Source organism: Mustela lutreola, chromosome 1, assembly GCF_030435805.1.
Source record: "Mustela lutreola isolate mMusLut2 chromosome 1, mMusLut2.pri, whole genome shotgun sequence".
Lineage (NCBI taxonomy): Eukaryota > Metazoa > Chordata > Mammalia > Carnivora > Mustelidae > Mustela > Mustela lutreola.
The window spans coordinates 83,413,555-83,434,120 of NC_081290.1; the positions used below are offsets into that span (position 1 = coordinate 83,413,555).

General features: G+C 37.2%; 1 pseudogene; it reads left to right on the forward strand.

The window, feature by feature from the left end:
* The first annotated feature begins 17,253 nt into the window (after positions 1-17,253).
* LOC131819475 (L-lactate dehydrogenase B chain-like) lies at positions 17,254-18,165 on the forward strand (annotated as a pseudogene).
* The last annotated feature ends 2,401 nt before the right edge of the window (positions 18,166-20,566 follow it).

Below are 20,566 nucleotides of genomic sequence, written 5' to 3' on the forward strand. Positions count from 1 at the left end.
GTTCTCTAGTTTTCAGAGTAGAGATGTTTTACCTCTTTGGTTAGATTTATTCCTAGGGATCTTACTGTTTGTGGTGCAGTTGTAAATGAGATCAATTCCTTAATTTATTTTTCTGTTGTAGAGAAATGCAACAGATTTCTGTACATTGATTTTATATACTACAACTTTACTGAATTCACATATTAGTTCTAGCAATTTTTTGATGGAGTGTTTCAGATTTCCTACATAGAGTAGCATATCATCTGCAAATAGTGAAAGTTTGACTTCTTTCTTTCAGTTTGGATGTCTTTTACTTCTTTTGGGTGTGTGATTGCTGAGACTTAGACTTCCAGTATTATTTTAGATACTGATGATGAGAGTGGACATCCCATCCTGAGAGGTCTTGTTCCTGACCATGAAGGAAAATCTCTTAGTTTTTCTCCACTGAAGATGATATTAGCTATGGGTTTTTCATAAATTGACTCTTATTATGTTGAGGTATTTTCCATCTATACCTACTCTGTCCGGGGTTTTTATTAAGAATTGATACTTTATTTTGTCAAATGTTTTTTCTGCATCTATCGAGGGGATCATATGGCTCTTATCCCTTCTTTTATTAATGTGGTATATCACGTTGATTGATTTGCAAATATTGAATCACCCTTCAGTCCAGTAATAAATCCCACTTGTTTGTGGTGAATAATTATTTTAATGTACTATTGGATTCAGTTTGCTAGTTCTTGTTGAGAACTTTTGCATCCGTGTACATCAGGAATATAATTCTCCTTTTTAATGGGGGTTTTTATCTTGTTTTTGAATCAAGGTAATGCTGGTCTTGTAGAAGGATTTGGAAGTTTTCCTTCCATTTTTATTTTTTGGAAGAGTTTGAGAAGAATTGGTATTAACTCTTTAAATGTAGAATTCCCTTGGGAAGCCATCTGGCTCTGGACTTTCTTTTGTTGGGAGATTTTTGATTACTGATTCATTTTCTTTGCTGGTTATAGGTCTGTTCAAATTTTTGATTCCTTCTGTTTCTGTTTTGGTAGATTGTATGTTTCTAGGAATTTGTCCATTTCTTCCAGATTGTACAGTTTGTTGGCATGTAATTTTTCACAATATTCTCTTATAATCGTTTGTATTTCTGTGGTGTTTGTTGTGAGCTTTCTTCTTTCATTCATAATTTTATCTATTTGGGTCCTTTCTCTTTTCTTTTTGATAAGTCTGGCTAGGGATTTATCAACTTTATTAATTCTTTCAAAGAACCAGTTCTTAGTTTCGTTGATTTGTTTACTGTTTTTTGTTTTGTTTTGTTTTAATATCATTTATTTCTGCTCTAATTTTTATTGTTTCCCTTCTTCTGTTGACTTTAGGTTTTATTTGTTGTTCCTTTTCTAGGTCCTTAAAGTGTAAGATTAGGTTGTGTGTTTGAGAATTTTCTTGCCTCTTGAAATAGAGGTACACCTATATTGAAATATACTTCCTTTTTAGGATGGCCTTTGCTACATGAGGATACAGGCATATTAGACAAATGATTGTAACTGGTAGATCAGACATATGAATGGAGTTCCATATCAGGCCATGGGTGATATGACAGAGGAGAAGACCTTGGCTTTAAGAACAAGTTATAGTTTATCAAGTGGATAATTTTCTAAGCTAGAAATGGCCCATTTGATTCTATCTCCTTACTCTCTCTTCTACTCATCTCTTCCCACCCACCCACATTACTATTATTTATGTTAGCATACCTTTCACTTTGAAATTATCCAGCCTAGCTTCTAATTTGTCTATAATCTGGCATTTTTTGAAATTATCTACCATATTTCCTGTAGTCTAGATAAGCAGTTTTCAAATTTTTTTTTGTCTCTAAGAATCCTTTACACTATCAAAAATTATTAAGGATTTGAAAAAGCTTTTGTTTATATGCATGATAGTAGTATTTGCCATATTAGAAATTAACACCAAGGAATTTAACAATTAAGTTAAAAATTTTAAGATAAAAAATCTCATTTCATGTTAACAATATTTTTATTAAAAATACATTTTACAAAACTAAACAAAATTTAGTGAGAAGAGTAGCATTTAAAATATTTTTGCAAGTCTCTGTAATGTTTGATTTAATTGAAGACAGATGGGTTCATATATCTATTTCTACTTTCAATCTGCTGGGATGCCCATATCATTTAATCTCTGTGAGTGTACACTATATACTCACAAAAGAATGGGAGTACACAGTATTATTATTAAAATATTTTTGACCTTGCAAACCTTCTAAAATGGTGCTGGGGACCCTAGAGCTTCTTGTGCCAGCTTTTGAGAACTGTAGGTATAGATCTTCTTAAAGTAGAAATCTGATCATATTTCCCCCCTGCTAAAAATCTTTCAGAGTGTCTCTTTTGCCAAAAGAATAAAATAAATGAAGGACTGGGAAGACACTAAGATGACTCCTAGATTTTAGGTTTAGGTAATTAGATAAACAAAACAGAAAAAAACTTAGGTGTTTTCTTTTTTTTTTTTTAGTCATGGCTTTTGGGTGAATACTGGTTAACTACTGTGCATAACAAATAACTCAAAAACTGCAATGGCTTAAAATAGCATTTGTTATATAACACCAAAGATGTTATCTACAAAAGAAAGAATCGATAAGCTGGAACTCATTAAGGAGGGGACAAGATGTCATGAACACTGAGTATTATATAAGATGATGAATCACTGACCTCTACCTCTGAAACTAATAATACATTGTATGTTAATTAATTGAATTTAAATAAAATAAAAAGTGAAAAACCTTGGGTGGAAGACAATAAGAAAATTAGAAGACAAGCCACAGACTAGGGAAAAAACAGTTGCAAAAGTCACATCTGATAAGGGTCAGCTAGCTAAACTATAGACAGAACTCTTAAAGCTCAACAATAAGAAAATAAACAGCCCATTAAAAGATGGGTCAAAACCCCAAAAAGATTCCTCACCAAAGAGGATATACAGATGGCAAATGAGCATACAAAAAAGTGCTCCCTCATCCTGTGTCCTCAGGAAAATGAAAATTGGAACAACAATGAGATATCACTACTCACTTATTAGAATGGCCAAATTCCAGAATACTGACAACACCAAATGCTGACAAGGATGTGGAGCAATAGGAACTCTCATTCATCGCAGATGGGAATGTAAAATGCTGTAATGACTTTAGAAAACAGTTTGGCAGTTTCTTACAAAACTAAACATACTCTTACCATAAGATCCAGCAGTCGTCTTCCTTGATATTTCAACTCAAAGGAGTTGAAAACTTATGTCTACACAAAACCTGTACAAGGATGTTTCTGGCAGCTTTATTAATAATTGTGAAAACTTGGAAACAATCAAGATGTCTTCCATTTGGTAAATGGATAAACTGTAGTACATCCAGACAATGAAATTTTATTCAGAGCAAAAAAGAAATGAGCTATCAAGTTACAAAAAGAAATGGAGGAAACTTAAATGCATATTACTAAGTGAAAGAAGCCAATATGAAAAGGTTACATATTGGATGATTCCAATTCTATGTCATTCTAGAGAAGGCAAAACCAGGGAGACAACAACAAGGTTATTTTCTGCCAGGGCTGTATGTGTGTTGGGGGACAGATGAATAGGCAGAGGACAGAGGATTTTTAGGACACTGAGAATATTCTGTATGATATTATAATGATGGATACATGCATGTTATCATACATTTGTCCAAACTCATAGAATGTACAATACTGAAAGTGAACTCTAAGGTAAACTGTGGACTTTGGGTAATTATAATGTGTCAATGTAAAGCCACACTTATTAAAAAGAATCTACCACTCAGGTGGGGGATGTTGATAATGAGGAAGGCTATACATGTGTGAGGATGGGGGGGCATATGGGAAATCTCTGTACTTTCTCTTCATTTTTTTTTTATAAATCTAAAACTGCTCTAAAAATACAAAGGCTTTAAAAAAAGGGCATTTAAAAAATAATTTCTCACATGATTACAGGTTGGTTGGGCCCAACTAAGATGATTTTGACCAGCTTGGTTCCATTTTTTCCTAGTACGTCAGACCAGTATGCCTTCTTTGGGTTACTTCAACATATTTTAGAATTCCATTTTTAATTTATTAAATGTGCCTTTGAGGATTTTACTTTGGATAGTTTTCTTAGTGATTGCTTTAGCTATTACAGTAAAATACATAACTAACTACAACCTATTACATGTCACTGTATTACCACTTTAAAAGGCGTATTGAAGCCTTATTTTCATTTAGGTCTCTTTACTTCCCCACTTTTAAAATACAATTGTCTTAAGTATTTCCTCTCCATACATTGAGTACCACATTAGATGGTGTCATAGTTTTTGCTTTAACCATCAAAAATGGTTACAAATATCCCTGAGTAGGATAGTCTATTATATTTACTCAGCTTTCATCCATTCTGATTTTCGTTCCCCTCCAAAATTCCAGCCTTCTTCTGTTATAGCCTATCTGTTTGAAGAGAGTTTTTTAGGCCATTCTTTAATGGCAGGTCTGCTAGTAACAAATTCTCTTACTTTTTTTTTCCTATGAATATCTTTATTTCCTCTTCATTTCTGAAGAACAGTTTCCCAGATATAGAATTGATGTCGACAGTTCTTTATTTCAGCCCTTGAAAATGTTGTGCACTTCCTTCTGGCCCCCCATGGTTTCAGATGAAAAACCTGCTGTCATTAGAACTGGTGTTCACTTATAGGCATACGGTAATATGTTGTTTTTCTCTGGTTGCTTTGAAGATTTTTTTTTTCCCTTTTTCTTTAGTTTGCAGAAGTTTAATTATGATGTGTCTTGGCATGGATTTGCTTGCACTTATATTTTTTGGGGTTTGTTCAGCTTTTGGAATCTCTATGTTTCTGTCTTTTTGCCAAATTTGAGAAGTTTTCAGCTATTTTTTTCTTTGAACACTGTCTTTAGCCCCACAGTCTTTCTCCTCTCCTTCTGGGACTGCAATGATACAAATGTTAGACCTTCTGTTAATGTCTCAAAGATCTCTGAGACTCTGTTCATTTTTTTTAATCTTTTTTTTTCTGTTGTTCAGTTTAAGTAAATCCTACTGATCTGTCCTCAAGTTTAAGGATTCTGTTCTCTATCATCTTCATATACGATTGAGCCCATCCAGTAAGGTGAGTCTTCTCTTTCTTTCTTTCTTTTTTGTTATTGAATTTCCATTTGGTTCTTTAAATAAATTCTATTTCATTGCTGAGATTTTTCTACTTTTCATTTGTTTTTAGAGATTTTGTAATTGCTCATTCAAGCATTTTTCTTATATACCTGCTTTTAAATCCTTCTTAGATAATTCCACCTTCTCATTCAACTCAGCTTTGGTGGCAGACAATTATCCTTTCTTATTCAAGTTGTGATTTTCCCATTTTTTCAATGATTAGTGATTTTTTTATTGTGTCCTGGACATTTTGGATATTATGTTAGAAGATTTTTGGTTCTATTTAAATCTTCTGTTTTAGCTGCAGTCACCTTATTTCAGTTTTAGTATGTTGGTTCTGGCTTATTTATTTTTAATATTTAATTAATTAACTAATTAATTAAGAGAGACAGAGAGAGTACAGGGGGAGGGGCAATGGAAGAGGGAGAGAGTATCTCAAACAGACTCCCCTGCTGAATGTGGAGCTAGATGTGGGTGTCAAAGTCACCACCCTGAAATCATGATCTGAGCTGAAATCAAGAGTCGGATGTTTAACTGACTGAACCATCCAGTCACCCCAGTTCTAGGTTACTTATGTTTAATGTAGCTTCAGTGACATTTTATTTTATTTATTTATTTTTAATTTAAATTCAGTTAGCCAACATTCATCATTAGTTTCAGATACAGTGTTCCGTAATTCATCAGTTGTGTATAACACCCAGTGAGTACCATATCACATGCCCTCCTTAATGTCCATCAAGAAGTTATTCCAACCCCCATTCACTGCCCCCCACCAATCCTCAGTTTTTTTTCCTAGTGCTAAAAGTCATGGTTTTTCTCCTTCTCTGATGACTTCCCATTCAGCTTTCCCTCCCTTCCTCTATGATCCTCTGTACTGTTTTTTATATTCTATACATATATATATATTCCATATATGAGTGAAACTATATAATTGTCTTTCACTGATTGACTTATTTTGCTCAGCATAATACCCTCCAGTTCCATCCACATCAAAGTAAATGGTAAGTATTCATCCTTTCTAATGGCTGAGTAATATTATTGTATATATGAACATCTTCTTTATCCATTCATCTGTTGAAGGACATCTCTGCTTCTTCCACAGTTTGGCTATTGTGGACATTGCTGCTACGAATCCAGTGACATTTAGTTTTCAGAATGCTTTCAATGCATTCTGGTCTGTTTTGTTCTTCCTGCTGTTGGAGCTCCCATTTGGTCCCTGCTTGTGACACTTATGGGGACAGAAAGTACTTCCTTGGGCCTTCCAGTGTCAGGAGGTAGTGATGGGGGATGTCAGACCTGTAAGAGGGAGAACATTTCACCTGGCTTGTTTTTTGGTCAGATAGTGCCAGTGTGCTTTCTGCTCAGGCTCTGCTTTTGCAGGAAGAGAGTGCCTCCTGAGGCTGTCTTCTGTCGCTGAGGGAAAAGTCAGGAGTATCACTTTTGGGTTATTCTTTGCCATTGGGTGGAGAGGGACAGAAGATAGCAGCAGTCTCCTACTACTGTGTGGGAGGCTGGAACAGCCTGGGCTTGCGTTGCCTTCTGCCTTTGGGTGGAGGCTGGGAGGTATCCTGGTAGCATTTTTTTTTTTTTGGCAGGCACTCTTCCAAATTTTTATTTAAATTCAATTTAATTAACATATAATGTAGTATTGGTTTCTAGAGTAGAATTCAGTGATTTTTCACTTACATACAACACCCAGTACTCATCACAAGTGACCTCCTTTTGTTTTTTAAGCATTTTTTTTAAAGATTTTATTTATTTATTTGACAGACAGAGATCACAAGTAGGCAGAGAGGCAGGCAGAGAGAGGGGGAAGCAGGCTCCCTGCTGAGCAGAGAGCCCGAGGCAGGGCTCGATCCCAGGACCCTGGGATCATGACCTGAGCCGAAGGCGGAGGCTTTAACCCACTGAGCCACCCAGGCGCCCTACAAGTGACCTTCTTAATGCTCATCACCCATTTAACCCATTCCTTCCCCCTCAACACCCCCCACCCCAAAACCCTCAGTTTGCTTTTAACTTTCCTCCTCTGTGTTCTCACAATGTCCTGTATTGGTATTTATAACATCACTTATTAATTATTGGCTTTTTTATTCAGGCTATGACCCCAACATTCAATTATAATGCCTAATATGTTATAGGCACATAATAACTGAGAAATGAATGGATGGTGAAATTTGATATTATGCAAAGGTGGCTGAAAACAGGAAACCATTATAAACTTCTGAATTGAGTTATGACATGATGAGAGTTGTGTTCTAGGAAGACTGTACCATTACTATAGATGAAGTGAGAAATGCACTCCTCTTTCAACACAATAACTACTTTCTTCCTCTTGGAAGACTTCCATGATAATCAGTGTTTTTCATGCAGTTAAACACAATTATATAGTGTGGGCAGTGAAACCCATAGATATATAAATCTGTGAAGGTACCGAATTAATGAAAAACAGTGAACTCTCATCCAGTTTTATTCCTAGTGAGAGTGCTAATTATGTAAATGAACGATGTCAGATCACATATGACAATAGAACTCAGACTTAGAAGCCCAGGAAGCTGCGCCAGACCTCTGAAGCAACTGGCCCAGAATAGTCAGGACTGGTCAATGACCCCCAACTTTCCTATTTTTGCCACTACTTCCAAATCAGGACCAACCAGAGAAAGCCAGGTATGTTCTTGAACCCATCAGGTAGTATGCTCTGCTTCTAGGTAGTTTACCTTCATCTTCCCTATGCCAACAACTTCCAATACGAGCATGTCTGATGCTCTTCCTTCTTTTTCTTACTATAAGCTTTCCTGCTCCCTGCCTGCTTCTGCATCTTTGCCAAACATAGGAGATGATGACTGACTCCCTTGGCACAGCAAACTCTGAATAAAATAGTCTCTGTTCTTATATGGGTGATCTTCATTTCTTTCTACACCAGAAATAAAACGGTCCATGGGAAGCTGACCTAAGGTAGTTAGGGTTGACTACAACAAACACCATCCTGGGCAATGGGGACATTCTTGACAACTGGGGAAGCTACTTTATCTCAGTTGCCTTATATATTTCAGTAGAGTTGGTGGTAAAAAGTTCTAGTGCATAAATCTTAACTCAGTTGTCACAGATCCAAATCATAGTTCCAAGTATGTCAATAGAATAAATCAGGGAAAGCATTCTTTTATTAACTGCTACCCAATGTTTCATTCCCTAGAAGTTCTGCCTTTTGGTTGGTGTTAAGTTCTGTTGATTTGTCAATTAATAAGATTTTAGATTTTTTTTTCTTCTCTGTCATGTTGTCACTTACCCTTGCCCATGTTTTCATCTAAGTGATCCTTGTGAGCCTCTTTGCACTTTAAATCATTTCGTACTCTAAGCTTATGTTGATCTTCCCCTAACTTCCATCATTAGTAATTTCCTCAAGAACTTAACTCTATCTGTAAACTTTTTTTGAAGAATTTTTGTATTTATTTTCGTGAAGGAGGGGCAAAGGGAGAGAAAGAGAGAAGGAAACTCAAGCAGACTCCAGGCCATGTGTGGCACCAAATGCAAGGCTCGATCTCATGACACTGAGATCATAACCTGAGCAGGAACAAAGAGTTGGACGCTTAACCGACTACACCACCCGGCACTCACATCTGCAAGCTTGAATTGGCATTTGTGCCCTCCATCACATGGCTTCCTTAACTAAACTAGCACCTGTGTCCTCCTGTTCTCCTCCACGTTCTGGACTCCTATCCATGTCGTGTTGATTCCATATTTATGTCTTTGGTTGTTCTGTGGCTTGTTCTGCAATGCCTTCTTCGTTCCTTTCTGTGTATCCCCACTTAAATCACTCTCTAACTATGGCTTTGTCTCTCAGTAGTCTAATCTCTTATACTACATCCTTCCATGGTAACCTTGCTCATGCTGTGAACTTAGTTTTTCTGTAAGATTCTAGACTGGAGTTGACCCTAAGTGAAGCTGTAGGAGATTTGGGAGGCAGAGACTAAAGCAGTAGTCATTATACTTGGAAAGTTGTCATTGGTTAGAGTCAGTGTATACAGATGCTAAGACGCCAGCAGTTTCCGGTTCATACCTGCATTTCTCCACTCTGCTTTTAGCTCTTCCTAACTGCCTGCCCTATTGACCAACAGCAGCCCCAGGCCCACCACCAGCTGGTTTGCTGTAAGCTCCTAGAGGCAGTGGCCCCAAAAAGCTAACAATTCTCCATAGTAGATACAACAGCCTCCTTTACAGTATTGGTCCAGCCAAACATGCCTCAGTCCTAGATTCACTTGTGATTTAGGAACAAAATACTAGAATCTTTTCTCATGTACCCACTACATCTCAGACCTGGCCATATACTATCTGATCTTTTTCTTCCACATTCTCACTGAATTCTTATGACTTTGGGGGTCAAAATCTGATTTTATTTTATTTTTTCAGATTTTCTTTATTTATTTGACAGACAGAGATCACAAGTAGGCAGAGAGAGAGAGAAGGAAGCAGGTCCCCACCAAGCAGAGACCCCAATACAGTGCTCAATCCCAGGACCCCGAGATCATGACCTGAGCCAAAGGCAGAGGCCTCAACCTACTGAGCCACCCTGGTGACCCAGAAATTATGTGTTTTATTTTAGAGAAGAATATAATTGTTTGAAAAGTAACTTACTTAAAAGTATCTTGACATGAAAAATATAGAATTATAAAATTATGGTTCTGAATATGCTGAACTCTCACAATCTGAGATTTCCAGAGGAAAGATTCTTCCAATATTTTTAATATGAAAGTTTTAGGATATGTCCCTATTGATTTTCTAAATGTTCATAATATTTTATTCCTTCCATTTCTATTTTTATTAAGCAATTATTTTCAAAACCTAGAGACAAATGCCTTTGCTTACATCACATATTTATTTTTATAATGCATGAAAAATCACACATATGATGTATAAAACTTTAGGATATATTATCATTTCTGCAGACTTAACAGTAATGTCTCATTGCTCTGTGATAGCTAGATGTGAAATGTATAATTTTTATATGATTAAAAATGATTTGCCATCTTGATAATCTAGAGATCTTCTACCTGTTGTATCTTTAAAAACAAAAATCATTTATTTTCAAGGAGGGGGTGAGATAGAGAAGGGGGGAGGGGCAGAGGGAGTCTCAGGCAGACTTCTGCTGAGTGCAGAGTCCAAAGCAAAGCTCCATCCCAGGACCCTGAGATCATGACCTGAGCTGAGATCAAGAGTCAGTGGCTTAACCAGCTGAGCCACACAGGTGCCCCTCAACTGCTGCACCTTTTAAAAAGGATTCTATCTTGGTTTACAGTAATTAAAAAATTCCTCTTATATTTTTAGTTGGATTTAAATGTGAAAGTTTGAGACTAGGGGTAGAGACTAATGTCTTTAGAAGATCTTGATTCTGCCAATACTATATTATATTGAGCTGTGTCAAAACAGATCAAAGAAAGTGGAGAGAGAGATAATCCCTTGTAAATATAATGATAAAATTATCTGTAAATATAAATGAGAACTGAATATTCAAACTAATTGTGTTCATATATTATAGATACTCAAACCATCACCATTTTCTCCATGAATAAACAGCAGGTTTTATTATTGTTCTTCTTACCCAAATTATCTAGGCTATTTTTAATCTTCCACTTTAATCTTCTAGGGTAGGCGTGGTCATACAGGAGGTATACATACAGGCTGCCAAGTGAATATTCCAGCTTTATTCTACTGCCAAGATACAATTTGTAACAAACCTGCTGATATGATTTTGCATTCTCTGCAGAAATCACTCTGTGGTAAACCAGTTTTTGGGCCACAGCAGTATCCCCTGCTAAGAGCTAAATAAGCCATAGTATTGAGAAGCCAGGCTGGAATTTAGCTGTTTAATTGTTTTCATGTGTTTGCATTAGCATGGGTATGAACACTGAGAAGTCAACATAGGAAGACTGGAGTTGGAATCTGGGTCTTGTTCTCATAGAGCTAAAGCTAAAATGTCCCCTAAGCCTCTGTTTCTCAGGGAAATATATTCGGTTACTTTTGAAGAAAAGTAAAGTTATTTTAAGGAAAGACGCTCTCTAGTCCAGTTATACTTCTACTTCCTTCTCTTTTCTCTTGGCATTTCCTAGAACCTTGCAAGAATCCAAGTAAATTAATGCTAAACTTTTACTACCAAAAAACAGCTTTCAAAGCTACTCATGTGACGTGCACTTTATATTCTTGCTTCTATCTCCCAAATCTACTTTATGAGATAAGGATATTATACCATATACTATTTTTCAAACAGCTTTATTGGGGTATGATCAATAATCAAAGAACTGCATGTATTTAACACATGTAATTCAGTGGGTTTGAATACCCAAACACCTGTGCAAGCATCAATACAATCACGGTAACAAAGGCTCAAGAGAAGGAATTTGCTAAAGATCCCAGAGATAATAGGTGAGTCAGTAGGGATTTGAACACTGGTCTTTCTGACTTCAAAATTTATGCACCTTTCATTGCAATGCTGCCAAGTTATACTTTCACCTGGACTGATGTTTATGTATTGACATAGACTCGCTAGAGTTGTTAACATGGAAGACCTAGATTTTCTCCATCGAAAATTAAGACAAACACACTTATGAAACACAACTTTTGGAACTGGGCTGTCCAAAAAATCCAGAGTGTGTTCATTCAATTCAAGCAAAAGACACTTTACTCAGATATAGAGATAAGGAAATTCACACTGATGATTATGTCTTTTCCTCAGTTGTAAAGGCACATGGGACATTGTACGAATAGCAGGAGTGAATCAAGAAGGCCTGCTTTCCCAAATTGCCACAGAATCACACATCATACTTTGTGTGATGGATGGGTCATTCTTTCTAGGGGATATGATATCATCTTATTAATACCTCTTTTAAAGCAGGAGTGAGTTATAAACATGTGTATATATGGTATTAGATGTATTAAACTGCTTATTACACTTTATTTTCATATATTTGTCTTTCTCCTAATTATGTGCTTATGGTAATATGTACTGACATTTGGAGGTGTTGTAATCACTGAAAATATAATCTTTCTTAAGTTTCCAGCATGTTGACATACATGTGAGGGGTTAAAGTTAAATTGAAAAAACCCCCAAAAAAACAACCTGATTCCTTTCCAATAAAAAAATAACAATTTTCACTTGGACAATTTGGTCACTATAAAAGATGTTTTGAAAAAAATATATAAAAATGAGCTTTAACACCACAAACCAGATGACTTCTGCCGTTATTTGGTGGATTGATAAAGCTATTTAAAAGAAAACCTTACAAATGGTGCTGCATGTGTGAAAAATGAATGGAGAAATAAATGTTTGATATTTTGTACTATCTATTGTAGAGGAATTAAGGTGTGCATAGCAATATAGTCTAGCATTTCATAGGTGAAGAATAACAAAACAATTGTATTCATATATAGACATTTTCAAGAAAAAAGTTTTCCTTTTAAAGTATATACTGAAAACCTAATTTCATATAGTAATCAGGGTTATATCTCCACAATTTTGAAGTCATGGTTAAAAACAAACAAACGGACAAACAAACTCCCCAAATACTGGTTACCAAGTGTTAAATGACTTCCTTTCCCTCTAGCCCTAATTGGGATCCTATTTCAATGGCTGATGGTTTATTTTACTTCTTGCTTAAAATAGCTAGACAAAGAGACCTTACAGAACAAAGCCTAAAAGTATTATTATGTAGCAGATTGTATTTTTGAAAAAAGAAAATGGTTGTAAAATAACTCCCTAGCCTCATGCACTTTCAGAACCCATAAAAATTCTAATTAAAAAAAAAAAAAAGTCTAATTCTCTCCCTTCCCTTGAATTTGGGTTGGATTGCAACTACTTGACTAACAGAATGTAGTTGAGGTGACTTTGCTTGATACGAGCTAAGAACACACCAGAAGCTTCTATTTGGTTCTCATGGGATGATTGTTCAGGGTGAAGTCAGATTATGTAAACTGACCAATCCCTGTACCCGCCCTCCCCCATACACATGTGTTGTGAGGAAATCCAAATTAGCTACATGCAGAGAGCAGAGAGAAATATTGAATCTGCATGGAGAGAGATCTATGTCCAGCCATCTTAGTTGTTCCACCTCTGAATTGTTCCAGTCTAGCTACTGGGTACTGTATGCAAATGAGTGATTGTGCCAGAACCATGAGCCAATCCCTTTCTGAATTCCTGACCCATAATCATGAAAGATAATAAAATGATTGTTGTTGTCTTAAGCAACTACATTTTGGGGTGATTTATTATGCAGCAATAGATAATTGGAGCAGAATTTGATGCAGAAATGGAGTGCTGACATGATAAAAACATAATGTGGACACAATCCTTTAGGAAGAGACTGTTAAGTGAAATCCCGAAGCACCTAGAGAGGTTGTTACTGAAAGCTGGAAGGAACTCAAGGAGAGTGTTAGCAAAAGCCTAAAGGGCTTCAAGAAGTCTGTCTGTGAGGGCTTAAAGCAAAGTGAGGAAAACATAATTGGAAGCTGAAGAAAAGGGAATCCTTGTTCCCTTTGTTATGGACTGGCAGCAAGTTTAGTGAAACTCTTGCCTATGTAAATGTGGAACACAGACTGTGTGGCTGATGAACTCAATGATCTGGTATTTCTTGCTGCCTAAACTACAATGAAAATGGACCGATGAACTAATGAACTAATTATTTAGTTTTGAATGGAATTCACAGAAAATTCAAAGGATTCAGAGCAGTCTTTGTAGAAAGCAAATTGTTCTCAAATTTAAAAAGGGCTTTAAGGGATGCCTGGGTGGTTCAGTTGGTTGTGTCCAACTCATGATTTTGGCTCAGGTCATGATCTCAGTGTCCTGGGATTGAACCCTGTGTTGGGCTCTATGATGGGTGTGGAGCCTGCTTAAGGTTCTCTCTCTCCCTCTCCTCTCCCCTCCCCCCAATCTCTTTCTCTCTCTTAAAAAAAGAGAAAAAAAAAAAGAGAGAAAGAGAGAGAGAGAAAGATGATTTAGGATAAAGATCTAAGGGATAGAGATAGGGCTATTCTTTCTAAGACCCCAGAAAGTTCTAAGGCATCATATAGCACATGCAATACATGAGATTCCCTCAAGCCAGAAACACCCAAGCCAGATTCCCTCAAGCCAGAAACCTCCCTAAATCTTTGACCCATAGAAGCCATGGGAAATAACAAATTGATTGCTATTTTAAGCCATTTCAATTTGGAGTGATTTTTTCTTTGTCAAAATAGACAACCAGGACATATTCAAAAGATAAGAATAATGTATAAATAATAGGTATTCATTTTTTAAAGATTTTTGTTTATTTATTTGATAGAGATCACAAGCAGGAAGAGAGGCAGGCAGAGATAGAGAGGGGGAAGCAGGCTCCCCACCGAGCAGAGAGCCCAATGTAGGGCTTGATCCCAGGACCCCAAGATCATGACCTGAGCCAAAGGCAGAGGCCTCAACCCACTGAGCCACCCAGGTGCCCCAACAGGTACTCATTTTTAATTTAAATTAAAAAATTTTTTTTTTAAATTTTAATTTTTAAAAATGAGTTTGCCACTGGGAAGTAGGACAAACATTATTCAGGTATGTGGATATTAAATAAATGTAACATGCCTTATTTTACTTAAGAAATAAAAAGTTGGAGCAAAAATAAAAGCATATTTAAAGTTTAAATCACATTTTTTAAGTGTTGAATCATACATTCATTCTTTTCTATATTCCTTCATCATGAAATCAGAATTGGAATATTTTAGGCCAGGGAATTGCTTTCACACTATAGGTGTTGCAATATCTGACACCCTTTTTAGAAAGACAAGTGTTATAGACAGGGAGCCCATAAAAGTTCATTTTAATTAAGCACTTAATTTTCACCCAGAAGTGAAAGTTTCCACATGTAAGTAAAGTTTCTCACTATGTGGGCGTTCACAATGACTTGTTGAGAAAATTGATTCTAACTTTCACATAAATCTAAAATTGTAATTCTACATAAAATTAAAAATGAAAGGTGACTGGGGAGCCTGGGTGGCTCAGTGGGTTAAAGCCTCTGCCTTTGGCTCAGGTCATGATCTTGGGGTCCTTGGATAGAGCCCCGCATCAGGCTTTCTGTTCGGAGGGAAGCCTGCTTCCTCCTCTCTCTCTGCCTGCCTCTCTGCCTACTTGTGATCTCTCTCTGTGTTAAATAAATAAATAAAATCTTAAAATAAAAAAAAAAGAAAGGTGACAGACATTTTGCCTTTCATTGATGATAGATACATATTGATTTAAATATAGCAATTTAGGGGCATTGGAGTGGCTCAGTTGGTTAAGTGTCTGCCTTTGGCTCAGGTCATGATCCCAGGGTTCTGGGATGGAGCTCCACATCCGGCTTCCTCCTTGGCCAGGAGTTTGCTTCTCCCTCTGCCTGACTCTCCTGGCTTGTGCTTGCTCTCTCTCACTCTTTCTCTCTCTCAATAAATAAATAAATAAATAAGCAAATAAATAAAGCAATTTAAAGAAATTCTACTGATGAAATTCATATGGGGTGTGTAGTTGAACTTTGCAAAGGGATAATGTGGTAGGACATCATAATATTCCAAATTTTCTATAAGCTTCTTTTTTCTTCCCCAACCCTCCCCACCTCACCTTCCTTCTTTCCTCCTTCCTCTCTTTTTTCTCCTTCCTTCTTCTGTGATTTTGTTTTTTAGAGATTTTATTTATTTAATCAGCAGAGAGAGAGCACATGCACAAGCAGGTGGAGCAGAGGCAGAGGGAGAAGCAGGCTCCCCGCTGAGCAAGGAGCCGGATGCAGGACTGGATCACAGGACCCTGGGATCATGACCTGAGCCGAAGGCAGACCCTTAACTGATGGAGCCACCCCAGTATCACCCTCCATCTGTGAGTACAAAGATAGTCAAAATTGTTTCTTTTTTCTTTGGTCCCTTTTTCATTTGTATCTATATAATGTGTTTAGCCTATTTGCTTGTTTATTTAAGAAGAAAACCCTTCACTGTGTTAAAAATGGGTGACCTAGGTAATTATTTCTGACTTCAGGAAGTTCACACTTTATTATAGTAAAAAGTCATGTACTGAGCTCATCGCAGTATCCTCAGACACTTAAATACAAGTAAAATGAGTGGTTTGCTTGAGACCACAGAGATGAGAGTGATTAATATTTTGGAGTGAAAGTGTGGTTTAAGCAGTGATATGCTAGATTTGACGTGTACTGATGTGGGGATGAGTTTTATGGAAGAGATGTGTTTTGAATTGAGCTTTAAACGATAGGTAGAAGAGTTTTTTGTCAGGTTACAAGGGAGAACAGGCTGGGGAAGGGCACCAGGTGATAATCAGGGCGACTATTTACTGGGCACTAGCTGTGGGCTAGGTATTTGCTAAGTCAGCACTTACATACACTATCAGATCCATCCTTGAAGGGTCCTGCAAGGTAAGTTTAAGAAAACAGAGTATTTCTCTTATCACCATTTTGCATAGCCTGCTACTTTCTGAAATTATATATAAACTCTTCTGGCAGGAACAAACTCATTTTTTAGGCAAACTCACTGATAAATCCTCGATATTATACAATCTGTTGGCCCTTTAAGATATTTTGTATTAAGATATTATATTCAGAATATTAAATTCCAAGAGAGCAGTGAGTGATAAGGTTGACATAGCTAACACATAAAGTTGATTGAAGTTGTGACCTGCCCAGTGTTTTGGACCGACAAATTTGAGTGGACTGCAAGGGGAAGGCATTAGACAAAGTCAGCTGCCAGAAACAGACTGAGAGAAGAGTTTCACAGCATATTTAGCCAATAAAGAGATTAATATGTAGAATACACAAGGAACTTCTGCAAAGCAACAAGGATAAGACAGGAAAGCTAATCTAAGTGGGCACAATGCACAAATAAGCAATTCCCAGAAGGAGAAATCTCAAATGACCAGTGACTATGAAAAAGAGATGCAAAAATGCTCCTTGCAGATCCTGCACTGAAGGAGAAGCAGGCAGGTAACATTGTCTTCCTCCTGCGACTCTCCCAGCAGGTTCTCTCTGGGCACAAACTCTTAAGGAAAAACTGATAGCGCCAGTTGCAGAAGAGGCAGTCATCCCAAACAATATCACTGTACTGGGTATTGGACAAGTTGGAATGGTGTGTTCCATCAGCATTCTGGAAAAGTCCCTGGCTGATGAACTTGCCCTTGTGGATGTTTTGGAAGATGAACTTGAAGGAGAAATGATGGATCTGCAACATGGGAGCTTATTTCTTCAGACACCTAAAACTGTGGCAGATAAAGATTACTCTGTGACTGCCAATTGATTGTGGCGGTGACTGCGGGAGTCTGCCAGCAGGGGGGAGAGTGCCGGCTCAATCTGGTGCAGAGGAATGCTAATGTCTTCAAATTCATTATTCTGCAGATAGTCAAGTATAGTCTTGACAGCATCATAATTGTGGTTTCCAATCCAGTGGATATTCTCACACATGTTACCTGCAAACTAAGTGGACTACCCAAGAACTGTGTGATTGGAAGTGGGTGTAATCTGGATTCTGCTAGATTTTGCTATTTTAAGGCTGAAAAACTAGGCATTCATCCCAGCAGCTGCCATGGATGTATTTTGGGAGAACATGGTGATTCAATTGTGGCTGTGTGGAGTGGAGTGAATATGGTAGATGTTTCTCTTCAGGAACTGAATCCAGAAATGGGAACAGATGGCAGTGAGAATCGGAAGGAAGTGTATAAGGTGGTGATGGAAAGTGCCTAAGAAGTCATCAGGCTAAAAGGATATACCAACTGGGCTATTGGATTAAATGTGGCTGATCTCATTGAATCCATGTTGGAGAATTTATCCGGGATTCATCCAGTGTCAACAATGGCGAAGGGGATATATGGCTTTCAGAATGAAGTCTTTCTGAGCTTTCTGTGTAATCTGAACACTTGGGGCTTAACCAGTGTGATTACAGAAGCAGAAGGATGATGAGGTTGCCCAGCTCAAGAAAAGTGCAGGTATCTTGTGGGACGTCAAGAAAGACGTAAAAGATCTGTGAATCCTGGCTTTTAGGCTGTAGAAATTTAAAACTACAATGTAATTAATTGTGAGCCTTTAGTTTTTCATCCATATACATGGATCATAGTTTGCTCTTATTTTCCTAAATATGTGAATCTGGGCTCACAGAATCAAAGCTGATGCTTGGTTTAATGCTTGCAATATGAGCCCTTAAACAAGTAAAATTAACTATTGTAGTGTGCTTTAAAAAAAAAGTAAAAAAAAATAAAGAGATGCAAAACTTTACTAGAGAAAGCCCCCCGCAAATGCAAATTAAATAACCTAGCCTTCAGCAACTCAGAAAAGTATGTCACAATTTTGGTTAAACTAACACTTGGTGCTTATATTATTGTGATTATGTGAACATTATTCATATCTATGATTATATCTCATTTGATTTATGGCTTTTAAAAACATTTATTAAGGCATGATAAACAATACAAGGACACATTTAAAGTAGAAAATTTGATAAGATGTTACATAAGTTTATACCAGTGAAACTATCACCATAATCAAGATAATGGATATACCCATCACCCTGAAAATTTCCTGTGTCCCTTTGGTGTCTTTCTGTACTACCATCACCTGATAGGCAAACGCTAATACGCCTTTTGTTGTGGAGATTAGTTTTCATTTTTAAGAATTTTGCATAATCAAATCATGGAGCATTAGTCTTTTTCTGTCTAGCTTCTTTCACTTATTTTGAGATTTTATAATTATTTTGAGATTTATTCTTGTTGTTGCAAATAATAAGTTTATTTTTATTGCTAAATTTATTCCACTGTATGGATATACTACCATTTATTTATCTATTCAATTATTACTGGGTGTTTGGATCATTTCTAGTTTTTGGTTATTACAAATAAAAATGTTATGATTATTCATGTCTGAATCTTTGTATGGTCATATGTTTCATTTCTCTTGGCTGGTTAGCTAGGGGTGGAATGGTTGTATTATATGGCAGGCACATGTTTGACTTTTTTTTTTTTTAAGATTTTATTTATTTGACACAGAGAGAGAGATCACAGTAGGCAGAGAGTCAGGCAGAGAGAGAGTGGGAAGCAGGCTCCCTGACAAGCGGAGAACCTGACGCAGGGCTTGATTCCAGGGACCCTGAGATCATGACCTGAGCCGAAGGCAGAGGCTTTAACCCACTGAGCCACCCAGGTGCCCCCCCCTTTGCTCATTTTTAAGATTGAGTTTTAAAAATGTTCTTACTGTTGAGCTTTAAGTTCATCTCTGTACTTATGGGTACAAGTCATTTATAGATATTTGATTTACAAATATTTTCTCCCACTTCGTGGCTTTTATTCATTCTCTTAACTTTTGAAAAGCTTTCAAAAAACAAAAGCTTAACATTTTGATGAAGTTCATGTTACTAATTTTTTCCTTTGTAGATTGTGTTTATGGTCTTATATCCAAAAATCTTTGCCTAATTCAAGGTCACAGGGATTTTCTCCTGTGTTTTCTTTCAGGAGTTTTATGATTTTAGGCTTTATGTTTAGGCTTATGATCCATTTTGGATTAATCTCTGTGTATGGTGTGAGGTATAAGTCAAAGTTCTTTTGTGTGTGTGTGTGTGTGTGTGTACGCACGCACGCGTGCACGTGTGGATTTCCCATTGTTCCAGCACTATTTGTTGAAGACTATCTTTTCTTTACTGAATTTCCTTTGCATCTTTATGGAAGATCAGCTTTGTGGGTCTATTTCTAGCTCTCCATTCCATTCTGCTAATTTATTTATGTATCTTAACTCTAATCTCACATTGTCTTTACTGTAGTTTTTTTTTCTTTTTTACTTGTCACAGTGAAGTTTATGAAAAAACACTGGTATGGAGACACAGAGATAGACAAATACATTTAGGTGGGGTGGCTCAGGTGAAATTGTGGCTTCTTTACATTGATGTCGTATTTGCTGAGGGCACAGGTCAAGCCCTCCATGGTTAGAGTGTACGTGTGGTCCTTTTCTGCCAGAAGCTATGTCCTTCATTTTGCGGTGCCACGGACATCACTGTAAATACCTGAAATGAATTTCTGGGCATCTAGAAAGATGGGCCAAATTTTGCTTGGATTTGGGGTCCCAGTGCCAGCTTGGTTCCGGGAGTAGCCAGTCGTGGTATCGGGGATCTTAGGTGTGTGATTCTCTACCTGTGCCTTGGAGTCTGCTAGCAACTTGCTGAACACTTCCAACTTCAGGTCTTTGTGGCTATGCTTGGTAGTATGTAGAGCCTATTAGACATGGCCCAACCCAGAGTGGCATTACATGATGCCAACCCAGTTGGCATTACATGAGTGGGGTCTGGAGGGAAGGGCAGGCAACCAGTGCTCTAGCCCCAGGCCCCTCGGTTCTCCCCAAGGGTTTGGGGGGCTAAATAGTCTCTTCAGATCCTTTTACTATAGTCG